At 34.9% G+C, this 20537-nt stretch overlaps 1 protein-coding gene and 3 long non-coding RNA genes across 6 annotated transcripts in view; 1 reads left to right on the forward strand and 3 right to left on the reverse strand.

Annotated features, from left to right (window-relative positions):
• kyat3.2 (kynurenine aminotransferase 3, tandem duplicate 2) overlaps nt 1-20537 on the forward strand; it is an 808585-nt gene that overhangs the window by 765616 nt on the left and 22432 nt on the right. The gene's annotated exons all lie outside the window — the stretch shown is intronic.
• Nucleotides 1-20537, reverse strand: part of LOC147836362 (uncharacterized) — a 145493-nt gene that overhangs the window by 113564 nt on the left and 11392 nt on the right. The window lies entirely within an intron of this gene.
• Nucleotides 1904-7722, reverse strand: LOC147836363 (uncharacterized). Its single transcript, XR_015493691.1, has 2 exons — nt 7403-7722; nt 1904-2883 (listed from the first exon to the last, which is right to left on the reverse strand). It is a non-coding gene; the product is annotated as an uncharacterized LOC147836363 (long non-coding RNA).
• Nucleotides 3725-6076, reverse strand: LOC141386273 (uncharacterized). Of its 2 annotated transcripts, XR_015493681.1 has the most exons (8): nt 5988-6076; nt 5671-5714; nt 5347-5374; nt 5081-5140; nt 4952-4977; nt 4653-4769; nt 4441-4544; nt 3725-3862 (listed from the first exon to the last, which is right to left on the reverse strand). It is a non-coding gene; the product is annotated as an uncharacterized LOC141386273 (long non-coding RNA). The 2 variants fall into 2 exon arrangements; XR_015493682.1 differs by lacking the exons at nt 4952-4977; nt 5671-5714; nt 5988-6076 and having other exon boundaries at nt 5347-5455.

Genomic DNA, 20537 nt, shown 5'->3' on the forward strand with positions numbered 1-20537 from the left:
AATTCGGTATAACAGTTTTCTATGAATCACCTGACCAAGTAATGTCGAAAAAATATAAACACACGAATAACATCAATTGCCACCGTTCACATCCGTAGCTGTTTTACTGTCAGAAAGTACTTTTTTATAATTCTCAGCATATTCAATAAACAACCAGTATGGAAAACACAGCAAGCATGTGGTTATTCCAAGCTAAACTGTTATGGCAAATCTCTTTTATTCTTTTTTTAACATATTTGACTTTTTCCGCCACAGGTCAAGACTTTGAAAAGAATGAAACTAAAGTGGGTTAATTTAACTTGGCAACAGGTTAAATCAAGCTATTCAATGGCGGCCAGCTTCACGTTGGTGAGCTGGGCCAGCCAGCAGTGTCACGGAATGTTTTTAAGTGGCCAGCTTTGATGTCTGGTGTGCGGGAGAGACTGCGCCCTCTATGCGCCCTAACATTTGTGCTTCGCTCCGAGGCCTCTGTGATCCGAGTCAGCGTATGAAAGGGAGAGCGATAAATACAGAGAGAAAGGGAATAGAGAAGGAAAGAGAAAGGACTGTAGAGCATTGTAATTAGTTGCACCTGTTTCCTTTAACGCGGCTCCGGTTTCTCTGTACAAACGCATGTAGATTAGGCATCAAAGTGCTTCTCTTCAATGCTCCCTTTGTTGGCAGTTGTCAGGGAAGCAGCCTGCAGAAATGTGTGACCCGAACTGAGCTCTGGAACTCAAGCACAGAGACCCACAGCCGTGTGTCCTCTTCACCGCAGGACAGCAAGCTTCTGCTGGGTCGCCACTAGACTCCGCTCTGTCTCTCATGACGTGTGGATACAGTGATGCTTTGTTGTTGGTCTGACTAAGAAAAATCTTAACAAGCTGTGCTGCGGGTCTGTTACTTGCTAATAAAGTTACTTAATGGGTTGAAATGTAAATAAACACATTTTTGATGCACTTTTCAGTCAACTTTGTAAAAACAATGATTACTGAATTCATGTTAGGTTATAGGAATGGTTCACTCAAAATTTCTGTCATCATTTAAGCCTACTCACCCTTTACTTGTTCCAAATCTTAATGATTTTCTTTTTTCGGATACACAAATGAAGATATTTTGAAGAAATTCAACTCTACTTAATTTTATTTCTAAAACACTTTCAACCAACCACAAGGGGTACCAAAGTTTTATACACAACACATGATTAAAAGCTAAAGAAATTGTGTTTTCAGTGACCTTTGAAATGACTCCAAAGTAGATGTTTTTGAGTATAGTGGAAGATCATTTCAAATTCTTGGAGAAGCTCTGTCTGGTTCTTGAAACCGGTTGGTTATAGCTGTGCGATATTCTGCAAATAACAACACTCGTACAGCCTCTTCACACTTCACCCTTGTGTACTACTCGCACCCACATACAGCGACAAGCAGAGGACACTACTGTTTGACCATTATATTGCAGCTGTTGGACAATTTAAAGTACTTTTGAGCTTTTTTTTTTTTTTTTTTTTTGAGAATGTAGTTGTTTAGTTGTTTAGAATTATGCAGTTTATTTATAAGGATCTCACTTACCTGATCTCTCTCTTTTGTATGTTGTAGTGCTGTATTTATACCACAAAAACTGGTAGTGTTTGCGTTACTTTGGCTTTTTCGGGGTTAATTATTGTGAAATCTCAATTGCAACGTAGAAATACTGAGATATCTCTGTAGATTGATGGCATTTCATGCTGTTTAGCCTTATCATCTTAAAATGTGAGCAAAATCACCTGTTTTGCCATCACTAGATATTATACTAGATAATCATTCAAACACTAGCTCTAAAGTGACGTTGGTGATGTAGCAACGGTTTCTGCTGTGCTGACATCAGCTGCAGATGTGAATAAATGGTGGGAAAAAAATAGTTCCTCATACAAAAGGGTTTTTGAGGCTCTCTGTGTTTTTTTTTTTTTTTTTTTTTTTTTTTATACACATGATTATGCTGTCAAACTGTTGTATACATGCAATATCACACTTGTAGCAATGCTCAACCTGTGGCCTCAGGTCGCCTCCCACCAGTGCTGATATACAGCCCTATCTCACTGCTACTCAAGTAATATTGCCCATATATATATACATACACACAGTTGAAGTCAGAATCATTAGCCCCCCTTGTTTATTTTTTCCCTCAGTTCTGTTTAATGAAAGAAGATTTTTTTTAACACATTTCTAATTATAATAGTTTTTCTAAACTCATTTCTAATAACTGATTTATTTTATCTTTGCAATGATGACAGTAAACAATGTTACTAGATATGTTTCATTTCTATAGACACTTCTATGCAGGTTAAAGTGAAATTTGAAGGCTTAACAAGGTTAATTAGGTTAACTAGGCAGGTTAGGGTAATTAGGCAAGTTATTGTACAACGATGGTTTGTTCTGTAGACTAGCTAAAAAAAAAAAAAAAAACATAGCTTAAAGAGGCTAATAATTTTGTCCTTAAAATTGTGTTTAAAAAATTTAAAACTGCTTGTATTCTAGCTGAAATAAAACACAAAATACTGCTAATAATTCTAACTTCAACTGGGGGGTGAACTATCCCTTTAATTCGAAAGTTAACCCAGAGTTTGAATTTGTGCAGTTTTTAGAGTGTACGTATACTTTTAGCACTATTTGCCTCAAGTGACATATTTATAAGGCTTACTGCAGTATTTGCATAATTTCTACATTTACTGTATGTGCTTCTTCATATATTTTTCTTTTTATTCATTCATTCATTAATTTTCTTGTTGGCTTAGTCCTTTTATTAACCGCCAACTTATCAAGCAAGTTTTTACGCACCAGATGCCATTTCAGCTGCAACCTATCTCTAGGAAACATCCACACACACATTTACACACACTCTCATACACTACGGAAAATTTAGCCTACACTGTAAAAAATTTGACCTTAAATTCACAGTAAATTACTGGCTAATAATTGCATTACTTTCACAGTAAATTACTGTATGTAAATTCACATTAAATTATTGTGAAATTACAACAATATATTGTAACTTTACAGTAGATAACAAAGTCCGTTACTGTGATTTCACTGTATTATCTTGTAGAATTAATTATATTTTACTGTGAATTTGCAAAACGATTACTGTGATTTAGCAGTAGGTTGCAGTTTAAATACCTGATTTAACTGTAAAGTTACAGTTATATCCCGGATTACTGTAATTTAACAGTTTGGTGCTCTAAAATTTCAAAGCAATTTTAGGTCACACAAAAATGAAAATTCTATCTTGATTTACTCACCCTCAGGTTGTTCCAGCTCTGTTAAAAATGATTTTTTTTTGTTAAACACAGGAATAAACATATCAAATATTCCTTTTTGTGTCCAAACAACCTGAGGATGCGTAAATGACGACAGAATCTTCATTTTTGGGTGATCTGAGAAGACTCTAAAATCAAAATAAAAACAAACACACATACATTTTACAGATTTATTTAACAGCTTAATGACATCTGTGTAAACATTTCAGAAAACTTTCAAAAGGTGAAAGTGAAGCCTCAAAAAATACTATAAGAACATATTAATAAAAAAATCTGACATCATATGTAGCTTACATATAAAAAGCAGTGCTTCAGAGTGCGCACTCTCTCTCTCTCTCTCATATATATATATATATATATATATATATATATATATATATATATATATATATATATATATATATATATATATACATACATACACACATGAGAGAGAGAGAGAGAGAGACAAAACTTCTTGCTAAATTAGGCAGTCGTCTATTCAAGGTCAATCATTTTCCTGATAATTTTACACACTTGCTGGTTGATGTGTCTTCTCTGCTTCTTTGACTTCGTCTGTCTTCCATCTCCAAACTGGTGCCCAAAAAGCACCTATAAGCAAAAGGGCAGACAAACAGTTAGCTTCATACAACACTACTGGGACACTACTGCTGCACTACAGAGCAAAATTATTGTTAGCTCAGTTTGAACATGCTGACAATACTGTAGCTCAGTCAAACTGCAATCATTTAAACAAAAACATCTGAAAAACATTTCCATCACAAACACACAATCAACAACAGTCCAACAACAAATAGTGGTTTTAATGACCTAGGCAGAGCATTTTAAAACAGTTGATTTGATTTACACCTTCTGTTTACAGACTATAATCTAACGCTGGGTTCACACTTATTGTAAAGTTAACACATGCATCACAGCACTTGCTCTTGAATACTAGCAGGATGTTTCTTGCATCAAGCTAATTTTTCATGATTTAAATATTAGGAAAATTTTGCAAAAAAAACTTGATTGAAGTGATACAGCACTTGTGTTGTATTCATTTCAATCAAGTTTTTTGCAAATATTCCAAATAGTTTTCAACGTTTTTTGAGTTTCACTTAATCTGTGCTGCCCAGTAAAAATTTCCCACTATTTATGCATTTGCAATGACTAGCATGTAATCCACTCACCTGAATAGGTAACTTCACATATGGTATAAGAGCCCCATCCTTTCAAAGACAGCTTCCCCTCTGGTCTCCAGCACAGACAAACAAATTGTGTCTGCAACACGGCCCTTTATAACAAGGGGACAAGGGGAGTCATGACTTGTGCTCCTATACATTCCTTGTTTAACCCCCCCCCAAAACAAGCCCTCAGTTACAATATTTATTGTTGACATTACCTTAAATTCCAGAGTGCAAAAGGCATCTTCAGCATACTTCAGTTTCAGACCAGATCCAAAGTCAGTTGTGAAACCCAGGTGAGGTCCCATGACCACTCGACCCTCCAAGGAATAAGACTAAAAGGGGGAAAGAAGGACTAAATTAGAGGTGTTTGTGAATAATTAAATTTGTTTGTAGAAACAAAGTTGACATTCCATGCTCTGCCTATTAAAAACCAAGCAAACAAAAACACATGCCCAGTAAAATTGCTAATAAAAATAAAAACTATAGTTTAAAAAAATCTTTGTCTAATATTTACCACTACTGGAGGTACTGGTGGAACTTCTGGAAGAAGAAAAAGAGTTTGTACAAGAAACTGCTCACAACAAATCTGTGAAAAACCTGACATTTAAAAATCTAATAAAAATGAGGAAGGCATCAACATTACCTTTAATAATCAAGCGATGGTTGATTGGTAGCATCAGTGTTTCAACATCAATGGCTGTGGCTGCAAAAAAATATGAATATAATAAGAGTAGAATAAGAATCAACCTAACACACGCACACACACACACATACTCATATATATATATATATATATATATATATATATATATATATATATATATATATATATATATATATATATATATATATAGGTTTAGATTGTGATAATGAATTTAGGTTATATTTGTGTGCTCGGAATTTACTCACCTCACACTTCAGCTATTATCAGGTACACCTGAACACCAAAAAATAAAATCTACAGTTAGTGACAATATACAATTAGTTCTCATTAGTAAATGTTAGCACTGCATTAACACTAGTGAGAAATATACAATATGTACTGTGTTAGTGTTAGTTTAAAAGAATACAACTGAATTGTATTATAAGCCTCATTTAACGGTTAAGACTTGTTTCATAATGAGTTTAGTTTATTTAACTAACTTAACGTTAACGTTACAGTGAACAAAATTAACGTACATGATGGTGACTAACGTAACAGTAACGTTAACTTAAGTGAAGGTCAGAGCTTACCTTAACTTTAACGTTAGTCATTTCACCTTCACTTCAGTCTTGTACTGAAACAGAAAATGCAGTTAACAAGAAGTTAATTAAAGAAAATTCCCTATCTTTTTCCAGGAACTAACGTTAACGTTATGCTAATACCTCAGAAAACACTACAAGCACCATCTGGCGTCGTTAATTTCTTGTTTTAAAAAAAGGCGCGCTTAAACCCTGTACGTGCGAGTACAACTAAAGTACTCGGTAAATTCCTGTTAAATGACATGCACTATACAGAAATACACATACAACAATCATTTAACGGACAAAAGTCATATTTTAACACTTACCGAGCATGAATCCGTTGGGTGAAGAGACGACGCAAGCGTTGTCTTTGGTGATGGCGCTTGTTTGCGTTCGAGTCGAGTCAGTTCTGTTCAATGAATCGGCTCCTTTAAGTGAACAGTAAAGAGTCGAATTCGCCTGAAAACGATTCCGTTTTGTATAATATTGTAAGACGCAAACATATAATTCATTAATATTTCATCATATTGCTTGGTTCGTGTACTGCTTGTACACGAATTGCTTGTTCATGACTATGAGCTCATGAACACGTCTGAAAAAATATCTGAATCTGATTCAATGTAACACGAGTCCTGAACCGAAGCAGTGCAAAAGTAATATATTGATTGAAATATAAAGTTAATTATTTTCTTCGCCATTCAAAATATTACATATCTCTGACTTCAACAATAAGAATAAAGTTCGTTTGGAGTGTATTGAGAATTATTATTTTTTATTCCCAGGATTCATTTCGCACCAAGCTGCATCAAGCTGTAATGGTGGATGAGAAGGCACATAATATTATAAATATTGCTTGTAATATGTAATGAAATAAAGTTTTAACACTTTTTCATGCGAGAATGTAGTTCTTCAAAACTCAAATCTGTGGATTGTTAGTAAAGATTGTGTGTAATTTTAAGTGTGTTTTGCCGGTAGCGGAGATCTATGACCTCCAGGCGGTAACGGCGCTCATTACTCATGTATCCGCCGAGAGGCGCCTGTCTTCAGGCTAGACATTGGGACAATTGCCCCGTCTTCGATGGCTCTATATGCGTCCGAAAATGAAGTTTTTCATGCTAGAATGTAGTTGTTTTAAACTCTAATCTGTGGTTTATTTATATAGATAAAAAAAATAATAATTTATATATATATTTAATTCTGAGATTAGTGACCTCCAGGCGATGACAGGTGCCCAATACTCATGAAACCGTCTAAAGCAGACATTTACCCTGCCATTAAAATAATTGTTGGCTGTTTAACAGTCTTTGGTTTCATTAATTAATTACTTTTTATTCCAGTTTATTATGTTTTGGCTAAGCACAGTTGTTCATTAAATATTATTTCCTATTCTATGTTAACTGTATAAAATTAAATAAAGGTGCAGTACAACCAAAAAGATGTTGGTAACCAAATCGTTTTGGGGGCTATAACTCTGTTATTATCTGTTAAAAGTTCATTTGTATTAATTTCTACGTTGAGTTAAAAAAGGTTTGAATTTTGATAACTAACGTGCAAAAGATATATCCCTTTTCACAGTAATTTGCTGTAATCATGCTACCTGCCGTAAGTTCACAATAAAATTATGAATACAACATATTACGGTGAATTTTTCAGTTAAATACTGTGAAGGGATACTAATGTAATTTACTGTGAAAAATTACAGTAACTTGTTGTGAAAACCTGGAAATTTTTTACAGTGTACTCAATTCACCTGTACCGCATGTCTTTGGACTGTGGGGGAAACCGGAGCACGCGGAGGAAACCCACCCGAACGCAGGGAGAACATGCTAACTCCACACAAAAATGCCAACTGAGCCGAGGCTCGAACCAGCGACCCAGTGACCTTCTAGCTGTGAGGCAACAGCACTACCTACTGTGCCACTGCTTCGCCATTTTTCTTTTTTAATTGCTCTATGCAAGTGTGGGTTCTAATTTCTTTGGAGCCTGCAGAAAAGATATTTCATTGCCAGCAATTACTGCTGCATACTGTATTGTTGTGCATTTGATAAATAAACTTTGGATGCGTCCCAATTCATACACTACTATTTATCCTCTATTATGCAATATTTAATTAGTGGGTCTGTAAATATAGCGTTCTATTTTCAACATAAAAGTGTCCATATGGTAAATTATTGTTGTGCATGATAATTTTTCAGTGTATGTTGCTTATGTTTTAACATTTAGTTTTGATGAAATATATTTTATTTCTAAAAAGAAATCCAAAATACAGCATAGTTTTTTCAGTCAAGTAATTAAACAAGCTTAGCTTCATTTAGTCATGGATTTTGAGAAAAAAAGGGCAAACCCAATATTGTTTTAAATCTTTTAATTAAAATTATTAAGAAAAAGTTGTGTTTGTAAATATTTTACCCATATTTTAGTTGAAACAAACCAATATAATAACATTGTTATTATAAAGCGTTAATATGTCTTTAACTCTACACTTAAACTTAAAAAAATAATAACATGCATACAAAAATAAATAGATAAATAACAAAATAAATAAATAAGTAAATAAATAAATACTGTACTCTGAATAATGTGATGTTTAACTGTTGAACTATTACATATTCAACAAGGAACTAGTGACACCTAGCGGCTGATACACGTAAGTACTAGAGAAGTCGTGTATATGTATGTATGTATGTATGTATGTATGTATGTATGTATGTATGTATGTATGTATGTATGTATATTACTATAGTGCTGTGCTGTGCGACAGCACTACCTACTGCGTCGCTACTTTTGGGTCAACTATACCTTCAATATACTTAATATACAAACACAAAATATGTACACATTATTCAAAACAAAACTATATTTGTTATATTTGACTAGCATCAAAAGTCTGTGTTAAACCTAACCTTTAGCAACTAGCAACAGATTAAACTTATGAACAATCTTAAACAATCCCATCAATTCAAGCAATACTGACAACAGCTCTGGCAGAAATGCAGATCAAACCATGACAGAAACTCCTGTATTTCCTATTCATTCTTCCATTTTGCTTTAACTGTTTCTGTCTTAAACACCCAAAAAATCCAACTATAACCTGTATTATTTGGTTGTATTTTAATAAAGAGAAGTAATTTACAATATTATTATACCTTCACTTGAGCAACAAATGCAACTGGGATCTAAGGCTTATGCACAGACCTTTTTTACCATTTGCATAAAACATTTTCTTTTTTCAAAAAAGAAAGTTTGAGGAATTTAAGAGCCAACCCTACTTCTGACCTTGTCTTAATGAACAGTTTACTTTAGCCTACATGACAACATTTGCTTGATTCATGCATACCAACAACAGTATAATTAGCTCTAATTTCTCATCATTTGTGTGGCTCATAATTTATATGAATGCTGAAAAATCAATCAGTGTTCTTTTGAAACTAATAAAGTTAAATATGACACATTAAGCAATAACTAATTAACTAATAATTTCAAAAAACTTTTAAATTGCTGGGAAATTTACATTTATTGAGGATTTAAGAATGTCTATCATCTGGTGAAGATCATTATCAAACTGCAAAGCATGTAAATATTTTAAGGCAAGTATTTTTTATTATTATTGTTTATTAATTTAATTATTATCATTACTATTATTATTTATTTTTGTTACTGAATAGTAGCGCAGGTGAATGCTGTGAGTGATTTAAAGCATGCAAAAGGATGCAGAGGGGCTGAGGGCTACTGAAACCAATTTGCATGGAGGTTATTTACCTCTAACCAAGGCAAACTGGAGAAAAAAAGTACTGTGTGTCCAGCAGAGATTGTAATGACCAATGGCGAGTGAAATAGTTGCCTGTGTTCTGCATTTCATTTTTTTTTTTTTTTGTCTGAAAATAGCTGCACTGTTCACAGACTTTAGCAGCACTTGATGCATGATATACGTGAGACATGACATAAATCAAATAAATTGATTTGTGTGGCTTTCCCTTTCACACATTATTCATATAATTATGTCAGTAAGTGTATCTTTTGCAGGAAATTTTACCTTTTTGTGCGAGAAGCTTGTCCTCAACCAGAGCACTTATTATCATGTTGTTGAAATCCAGATTTTGTTCAAAAAGAAAAAATATATAATTATGCAATTATATGAGCCATTGGTATTCTACGAAAAAAAGAAGTGAAATAAAATAAAGTAGGTGAAATCGCTCCAATAAAGATTACTTTTAGGCCATGGTTGAAAAATATTGACAACCAATCAGAATCACAATCATCTTGCCAAGATTTTGAAAGATAAACCAACAAAATATTAATAATAATAATAATAATAATAATCCTACTGTAGCCAACCAGGTCTGAGCTGGTATTGAACCAGCAATTATTTGTATGGGAGACGGTTGCTTTATCAAAGAGGTTAAAGACCATGGCTTCTAGCCTCTGTTGCTAGAGTATCTTTAGAGGTCAAATGCTACTGCATTTTGTTTAAAATTATAAATTATATATTAAATTAATTATATAATTTAATATTAAATTAAATTAATTATAAAAGATATGTTCTACATAATTAAATTTGTGTAGTATGAATAAAATTCAAACAATTGTGCATTGTTTTCTCTTGGTTAATTCCAAATGGGATATATCACCCTCCAAAGAGGTCCTTGGAGTTAAAACAATCATGGCTGCTGTAGTGATGTGTTGTTGGCCACAAACTGGCCACTTTGAAGAGCCCTTTAGAATGAACAAATGATATACACTATGAGCTCTCATGATTCTAGGTGTCACACACTGCATTCAGAAGGGTTCATCTAACTTTTTGAAGGGATTAGGACATACTGTACATGTAGGGATGACCCTTTGCAATTGAAACGCATTGACGACCTACCGGGTTAGTTGCATGTTATTCAAATACCCTCCCCATGGTTTTATGAGATTGTTAAAAGTTCCCATTCCATAGTTCTATTATTGTACTGTTTTATGAACACTAATGAATTGACATACTACTCTGCTCTTAAACTGTTTTTTGCCCTCTACGCAGTATGGAACGTAGGGTGCTTTCACACCTGTAGTATACATTCTTTTGAGGTTAAAAATGATAGATGAGCATTTATTAGTTATTTTGGCTCAGTTTCTCACCAGACAGACTTCTCTAAAACAAACCACTTGAAATGAACTAAAAAGTCACATGATAACAACTACATTTGTCTTTGGGCAGAAAAATTTCCGCAACCCATGGAAGTAAACAAAGATCAGAAGAAAAGTCAGCAGGCAATATGGACCTCCTCACAACTCCACATTTGCATGTCGCAGCTGACTACAGCCTGTTTAGTCTAAAAAAGCCAAGTACTTTTTGCATTCAGGTCAGTGCAATGTCGTTTCACTTTCTCACCTGAACAAAAAATATTTAAAGTGAATCAAGACCACCTCTTTAAGCAGATCTTGGTACACTTGTTTGGTCTGCTTTTGGTGCACACCCAAGTATTAATACCTCTTTTACACCTGCCTAAATGAACCACACCAAAAAGGCTGCAAGTTTTTCTTGAATAAATGAGTCCGCAGTCACACTAAAGTTTGAGCGTGGGAAATTCTGTCATACGGTGCTGCGAAAAAGGGCGGGATTAAACAAGATGATTAGACATTAAAAAAGTGAGCGATTGGTCCATTTTTTAAATTTCTGTACAGAGAGGTCATATTCTGATCCTCGATTGGTCTCACACTGTCAAGTGATGCGATTTTGCAGGTCAGAGTTCCCTAAGCTTGAACTTTCCAATGCACCAATCGGCAAAACTTGACGCATGACCTTGCGTTTCTGGTCTAACGCAATTGTGTGCATATGAATGGAAGTATATGGGGAATTGTTTGTCTCTTTGGTTACTCATGATTTACACCTGATTTCTACTCTTTTCTCCCTAATTTAGGTGGGTGTATTTGTACTCCCAGATTGCCCTTGAAGCCCTACTCACACTGTGCAATTTCAGCCATTGTCTAAAATCTGTGGGTCTTTTATAACTGGTAGAGGTGGGCAAAAGGAGGCTTCATGAAACACTGAAACAGTTAAAGCAAATTTGTCAAAGCTTTGAAACGTTTCGAAAACCATCTCTACTGTGAAATCAAGTGGTCATTTTTTTATTGTTCTGGAACAGCTTCAGCAAAGAAACAGTTTAGCAAATTGCAGTTTAAAATTCTATATTGTAAAACTGAGACTTCAACTGATATAGTGAAGCAGTGAGAATTCCAGACTAGCATTCTGAGATAATGGGTTCAAAGCAGGGTAATACAGCTATAGATGTTAGTTTTTTAAGGCTCTGTTTTTGTAACATGTTTTTTTTATCATTGGTCTGACATCTAAATGAACACAATTGTGAATAAATATGTCTTGTTTCGGTAATAATAAAAAAAGTAACATTATTAAAATACATAATTTCAGAGTATTTGTACAGGCTGATACTTGAACTCATTTGTAGCACAGTTACTCTATGCACATGCACAGTCCACTAGGCTACATGAGATAGGATTTATTTTTTTCAACCCTTGCAGTCAAACGCAGATTTGCCAGGTCTCGAATCGCTTCTGAAAGGACAGATGCTTTGAATCACTTTAGTCACATGACCTGGGGCCTCATGTATCAATGTACACCAGATTTTACATTCACGTTTGGATTTACTAACGATGAAATGAACGTGAGAATGTGCGTTGGTCCACGCCAACCTTATGCCTAGCATACGTGCATTTCTTGTGTGTGTTTGTTTTATTTCCATTGGCGACTACTAGAGGCATTTAAGTTAAATTGCACACTACAAAGTATCGTTGAGCCGTGCAATTGCGGCTGTATGGGACGGGATCATCTGCATGTCTAGCAGGTTTATAAGATTTCCATACCATGCAGTTGACCAGCCAAACAATAAAGCGCAATTTGCAGCGATTGCCGGTTTTCCCAATGTAATCGGAGCGATCGACTGCACGCACATTGCTATAAAGGTGCCAGCATTTCCATTCAATAAATGAGCAAATAAAATATGATGCTCAAATGCGCTTAATACACACACTTATTAATGAATTCTATTTGTCTTCCTCGTGATGAAGAGTATGCAAAATGTGAGATGTAATGGGGGAAAAAGAAGAATGAGTTCATTAAACGCTGGATTCAAACTTCCAAATAACACCGTTTTTCTCCCGTCTACCTCCGAAAGGAGCACCTACAATTCACATTCTGTTCAAAGTTTCTATTTTTGCTTGCTTTTGCTATTGCTTTTTTATTTGGTTTTGCCAAAGTAGAGTCATTAGCATATTCTTACAGGGGAGAAGGCAGGGAGGGGTTTTGTGCTTAGTTTCACATTAATTTGGATGTACAAAGAGAATATACGTAAGATTCGGTGTAGGCAGTGTTTCATACATCTGAATTTTGTACTGCGCACGTGTATTTACAGCTTTGTGTATACGTAATGTTTTAGTGCCTTAGTCATGTGACCTGGGTGTTTGGAATCATGCTTCAGTGCAGTGTTTCAAAACATGTGCTTTGGGATCTCAACACTGTGTCAAAATGTCAGTTTAGTTCACTTTAGGTTTGACATACTTAATGGCAGTTACAATCAGATTTTCCCTCTGATGATATTCCGCTAGTTCCAGAAGATTTCAGAGTTTTCTCCAGTTTGACTTTAGCTATGATAAGTATCAAATAAATTACAAATAACAGCAATAAATTGGAGTGTAAAAAAAACAGTTGACTAATAAGGTATGTTGTGTGTGCAGTCAGAAGGCCATCCACCACTTAATATGTCTAGAGTTTGCTAGGTTGTTCAATCTATTGTGGCAACCCCTGTTAAACCAGGGACAAAGCTGAAGGAAGATGAGTGATTAAAGGTATGTCATGGGCATAATTATAGCTAAAAATATTTTATTGTTGCTCGCTTCAGAATATTGAATGTGTCACGAATAGACAACGTCAAACTCCAGATGAGTTTTCCTGAATGTCAAATGTAAATTTGCATGTTTAGATCATGACAACTAAGATCTTACTTGTCAGGGGTGAGGTATCTAAATAACACAGTACTGAACCGGGTTAGTAACTGTACTGTGGTGTTAGTAACTGTACTATTATGGACCGGGTTTTGGGCAGCCACAGCGATTGGATAGTATACCAAAGCAGGTGACCCGGGGATGTTATAGACTGAACCAACAAGCTGAGGACTGGGGGAGGGGGGTATGAGCTGGAATTACAGGAGTATTATGGGATAAATAAACAAAATGGGAGGGTGGCAGGAGACCAGAGGTGGAAAGAGTAATAAAATCTTGTACTCAAGCAAAAGTACTGTTACTTACAAAAATTTTTACTCAAGTAAAAGTAAAGTTACATGTCTATAAATCTACTTAAGTAAAAGTAAAAAATAACTCATTAAAATGTACTCATGAGTAAAAAGTAAAGAGCAACTCACTCAAAAAGGACAAGACAATATAAATCTCCAATTAGTTGTTTGTAGTTGTATAAGTAACGTTTAAAATTAAAGACCAATAACAAAAAATTCTATATTATTTAAAATGTTTTACAGATTATCCCATTTAACAGTTTATACATATTCAAAAATTGTCATGCAACATCTTCTGTGTTAGCTAAATGGGCTATATACACACAGACTTTTAATTTTCAGCGAGGCAGCCTAATGGCTTCCGATGACGTCTTTCCATTTTAAAATTGTCACGTTTAAGATCTGATTTCTTTAAATATCAGCGATTTTCACTGCCCGTTAGATATACGATATGAAGTGGGTTTCAGATCGGACAAAAAGCACTGCATTAAAGTCTATTTCCTTCCGCCATGTCTTTAAAATATGGGTAACACTTTACAATAACAGTACATGAATAATGATGTATTGATATGTAAATTAAACATTAGTTTATTATGAATTAAGGATGAGTTAAGGTATACACTGATCATGAATTAATTTTACCTACAACATGAGTCACATGAGTTCATGTGTGAATGATGGCTACCTTAATTACTTGTTAGTACATGCTTGTTTGTTAATTAAGGTATTAATTACCACATTAGTTTATGCTTAATTTAACCATGATGAACTCATGATATGTTAATGTATAATTATGCTGTGACTTTACTTAAAGGGACACATCATCATTAATCCATTCTTAACTACTCATGAACTCCTTATGCACGTCCAACTAGTGAGTTTACACTGAATAAAAATAGAAAAGTGTTCTTTCGACATCAACATGAACAGGAGTTCATGAGTAGTTAAGGATGAGTTAATAGTGATGTGCCCCTCCAAGTAAAGTCATGCCATAACTATACATTAACAGCTCATGAGTTCATGTTGGTTATATTTAGCTTAAACGTATATGTTAAACTTAAATTTAAATTAAAATGTTAATACATAAATTAACAACATGTACTAACATGTAATTAAGGTAGTCGTTATTTACACATGAACTCATGTAACTCATGTTGTATTTAAAGTTAATTCATGATAAGTACATACCTTAACTCATGGTTTATTTATAATAAACTAATGTTTAGTTTACATATTAATACATCATTATTCATGTACTGTTATTGTAAAGTGTTACCAAAATATGATAGTTTGTTTTACCCAAAATATTTTGGTTGTTGCTAGATAGGATACAGTTGCGGCAGAAAGTTAACGAAAATTATTTATATAATTTAAATTTCACATTTGTTGTATTTTATCAACGTCTACCCCTAACCCAACTTAAACCCAAAAGTCACAGTAACATACAGTAGAATTTTTTAGCTATTTATTGAATTACCTAATAATTTGTATTTTTTTAAAGCCTACCCCCACCCAACCCTAAACCCAACCATCACAGAACTGTAAAGATATAAATTATTTATATATATTTATTCATTCATTTTCTTTTTTGGCTTAGTCCCTTTATTAATCAGGGGTGTTGAATGAACTACCAACGTATCCAACATATGTTTTATGCAGCAGATGCCCTTCCAGCTGCAACCCATCTGGGAAACCCACACACACTTATTCACACTCATACACTAGACAATTTTTAGCGTACTTAATTTCCCTATAGCGCATGTGTTTAGACTGTGGGGGAAACCGCAGCGCCCAGAGGAAACCCACACAAAGACAGGGAGAATATGCAAACACACAGAAACACCAACTGACCCAGCCGAGGCTCGAACCAGCAACTTTTTTGCTGTGAGGCAACAGCACTCCCTAAAGCGCCACTGCGTCGCCTATTGTTATACAGTGTCATAAATGCTGCTAATTGATGTGCATAGCGCACATCCGGCCGCGTGTCTGATCTAGACTTTACCCGCAGTATTTTCAATAGAATTTCTGCACTAGCCTATTGCTACTGACGGCACTTGTGGTTAAACCATCATTCATCTAATTTTTCGCTTGAACAACTAAATGAATGCTTCAATCTATTTAACTGAATGTATTGTAATTACATTACAACATTGATGACGTAAAAACAACCTTGTGAAATTGAAAATACTCACATTGAGCTGTCAGATTATTAGAAGTTTATCGTTGGGTTTAAAGCTCTAGCTGTGCATAGAGCCCATATTGCATAAACAAATTTGCTCCAAATGCCCATTACCTAACAATGTTACAAACACAGTTGGGTAAGTTGCTTCCAAAATGTAATACATTATATATTAAAAGTTACTGTCATGTTTTTTGTAATTGATTACATTACAATATTAATATCTGAGAAATGCATTACACTACTTTTGTATTACTTCAACCAAAATAACCATAATAAAGTATGACTCTTATGAATTGAAATATGAATTTTCAATATGTCTGTTTTCAAATACATTTTGCTATTAACTGTAATTATTCTGAAAGATTTTTGTTTGCACAAGGAGTCTTACAGCCTGTGCTCCACACAGAGATCTGATCATTTATTTGACATATTTTCTTTCAAATATATATTCATAGTGCTTCATCTTTTACACATTATATATATATATATATATATATATATATATATATATATATATATATATATATATATATATATATATATATATATATATATATATATATATATATATATATATTTATATATATATATATAGCTTTGCATGTATGGATATGACTGTGTACTAACTTTAATGACTTTTGGGGAAGAGGACTTTTTACAGTAAAAGGTAGCAATTTTATTTTATCTAATATATGTATTTATAATATACACAGATTTTTATATAGTCAATCAAATTAACTTAAACTATTAAAAATGCAACCAACATTTGTTTTGGCCCAAACTACAAAAACAAACTAATTTACAACAGTTTAGTATTGGTTTTGCTTAAGTTGCACACTAGTTTGATCATGTATAAATGTCATTATAACCATATTGTATAAATATTATTACAAAGGCCTACATCACGCTGACAATCAAAAACTAAACGACATGACATAACAGGCGATTGTCCTCTGAGTGCAGCTTCAGCTCTCATTGCGCGTGCAAAAAAAAAGTCTCCCCGCATCCATCACAGTCTTTATCATTTCATGTGCACACTGCTTTATTTCCGCATAGTATTGATCTTTATATCGCAGATCAAGTGCAGTGAAGTGTTTCAGACAACACACGCAAGCCGTGGTTGCGTCACAACTTTTATAGCAGGAGAAAACAAATACTATGGAAGTCATTAGATACAGCTTTACAGCATTCTTACAAATATCTTCTTTTGTGTTCAACATAAGGAAGAGAATCAAACATGTTTAGGCCTATTACAAGCAAGGCAGTGGCGTAGCGGACGGGCCCGCAGGGCACGCACCGCGGGGGGGGCCCGCATGATTAGGGGGCCCCACGTAGTCGCGAAAATCCGGCAACCGCAATAATCAAACTCTTGAAAACAACTGTGGTCGGAACAAAAGTTCACAGGTCTGTGTTCTCTGAACTCCTCTCAAGCGGTGGACTACTTCATTCTGATTGCTTGCCGCCGAACCGCGTCAAGCTCGGTCATAGCTCATACCATAAAGTTGACTTGATTTCAACTCTCCTCGACACCCACACAGGAGAAGACGCGCCACGCTGTTCCTCGCCACCGGTTCTCATTGAAAAAGAATCACTTCTGGCTACTTTGATGCTCTCGCCGCTTTCGGTTTCTGATCGCTCCTCAGTTTGTGAAGGCTTCCCTGCGTTGTCGCTCCACCCCGCCCCCTTTCCCGCTCCTTAGTTTGTGATCGCTTCTCAGTTTGTGATCGCTCCTCAGTTTGTGAAGGCTTCCCCGCGTTGTCGCTCCACCCCGCCTTCCTTCCCTGCTTCTCAATTTGTGATCACTTTCCCGCATTGCCCCCCACCCTCACCTCCCCAACTGGGGGCCCCGTCAGTGATCCCTGCAGGGGGGCCTCCGCATTTTGCGCTACGCCACTGAAGCAAGGACGAGAAAGTGACACGAGTAAGTGACAGAAGTGTCAGTTTAGGCTTTAGGCTGTCATGGCAACCATATACAATGCACACTGTGGGATATGCGCACTAGGACACATGTCAGCGTAAGATCTACGGAAGATTATCAGACTTTAGCGTTAGTGACTCGATTTTATATTCTAACACGTGCAAACATTACATTAAACAAGGGATTGGAGATGATTTTATACTAAGCATTCTAAACTGTCCCCGTGTAGCTTACCTTGTCATTGTTGGGGTTGACAGGCATTTTGCTGATAAACTTTCTAAACTCCGGAGACAAATCCAACTCCAGCAACAGTGAATAGACAAGTTTCCTGCAGATATTTCTCACGATGCGGCTGCAGTGACGTGGTTTCCTGGCGCAATTTCCTTTTTCTTTTTCCATTGCATTTCTTTATATATTTATTTTTTACTCAGTAACGCATATGATTTAAAATGTAGCGAAGTACAATACTTTAGGCAAATCATACTTAAGTAAAAGTAAAATTACAGATTTTAAACTCTACTCTAAAAAGTACAAATTTTCAAAAAAACTACTTAAGTACAGTAACGTGAGTAAATGTAATTTGTTACTTTCCACCTCTGCGGGAGATGTATCTGAAATACGAGAAACTTTTGGAAAAAATGGGAATGTTGGCAGGTATGATTACAATCCCACTATATCTTCGTTCATCTTTGTAAAACAAATTCTTCCATTAACATAAACAGTCCTGAGACATTCAACGTCCAGTAAACAAACTACAGAACAAACAGTCAATAGATTCCAAGTGACTTAAGTTGATAACTGTAATCAGCTCTAAGAACAATTTTGCCCGCCAAATAAAACTGTAAATGACTTTGTTTGCCAATGTTTTCTCTTCCACCTCAGATCATCAGGGTGCATTTTTACTATGAGCAATACAACGTATTGTCATTAGACCCAGCAGCGCAACAAGCAAGTGTCATATTGCCCATGATGTAAGTGCATCCTGATCTAATGTAGATTTAGGCAAGCCAAGTCATTTTTGTGGCACATTTATTATTTATTATTATTGGCTTCATTTATTATTTGTTATTGGAGCATTGTATGATTGCAGTTGAACCACTTACTGTTGAAGGTTTTTGTTTTTTCTGGACATTGAACTTCTCGTGACAGTTGCTCTCTAAGGAGGATGAGAAAACAGTTTATTTTTAACACTTAATTTGTGTTAAAAAGATGAACAAGAGTCTCAGGGGATTGGAATGATACGGGGGTGAGTAATTAATAACAGAATTAATATTTTGGGTAAACTAATTATTTAATTTACTGCTAGCAACTCTTATCTCAACTCTTCTGCTTGTTACAACAAACTGTGGCAGAAAATTTGTCAGGTTTAAACGGGTATATTCCTAATACATTATGCCAATTAGAAATATTTCACATAGATAAAAAAGGAGAAAAAAAATGTTCATTTAAATCAAAACCATAAGTTGCGATTAGAAGGCAAAATCAGAAATACTAAGGAGACCAAAAGGCAAAAAATTCACCTCCATGATGAAAGTCAAACTAAAAAAATGAACTTCTAAAGTTTGGCATCAACCAAACATTGGTAATTTCATTACAAATGTATATGAGGGACCCAAATGGCATCTGTTTTGTATAATGGCCCATAAGAAAGATAAAGAGATAAGAAGACAAAAGAAAAAAACTAATTGTACTTCAAACATCCTGACATTTTGAGCAAGATCTGATGCAGGCCTGTAACCTTGTGACCATACAGATCTGCGCAGGTAAACTGACAGCACTGAATACAATAAGGAGTCACAAAGAAGAGAGAGCAGAGAGGTAAATAATTTACTCCATTATCTGCACTGCAAAGCTCATCAGTAAGCCCGAACAATAGGCACGATTGAATTGCTGATTGCATCTCTCTTTGCCTGCCAGGTCTTTTACCTCCCTGAATTCTGCATTAAAGAGAAAAAGGGAGCACTGAGAAAAAGCTGTAGGATATTTTTTCAATGTCAAACAGCCAAAATATACCAATTAATTTTTGAGTTAAAGGTCATAACCGTAATTGGCATCAGATTTCAGGCTGCTTCTACTTTAATGGAAGGAGATGGTTGTGGACAATTTTATTCTGGAGGATTTTATCTCATAATTCAGTTGAAATTACCTAAAATCTAAAGAGTAATTGAACAAAAACAAAAAGGAAAGACCAAAGCCTTGATCACAGACATCAAATAAATGACCCATTGATGTTTGTATTGAAATGTCCCTGTGGTTTATTTAAATTTCTTACCCAGTGAGCAATCAGATTTTCCAGTACCTGTTTCATTTGCCTTGTAAAGTCAAACCATGTCCTACATTCTTAGCTTTAGCTAATTATATTTCTACATCATGGGAACAACTCCCTTTATTGCTATTTTTAGCCTAAACGCCCCTAGATTGGAAATAATGTGCTAGTTTTCTTTGGTTCTCCATTGACTTTGAACTTTGTTTCATCTCCCAAACTTCCAAT

This window comes from Danio rerio, chromosome 6, assembly GCF_052040795.2.
Source record: "Danio rerio strain M-AB ecotype USA chromosome 6, GRCz13ab, whole genome shotgun sequence".
NCBI classification, from domain to species: Eukaryota; Metazoa; Chordata; class Actinopteri; order Cypriniformes; family Danionidae; genus Danio; species Danio rerio.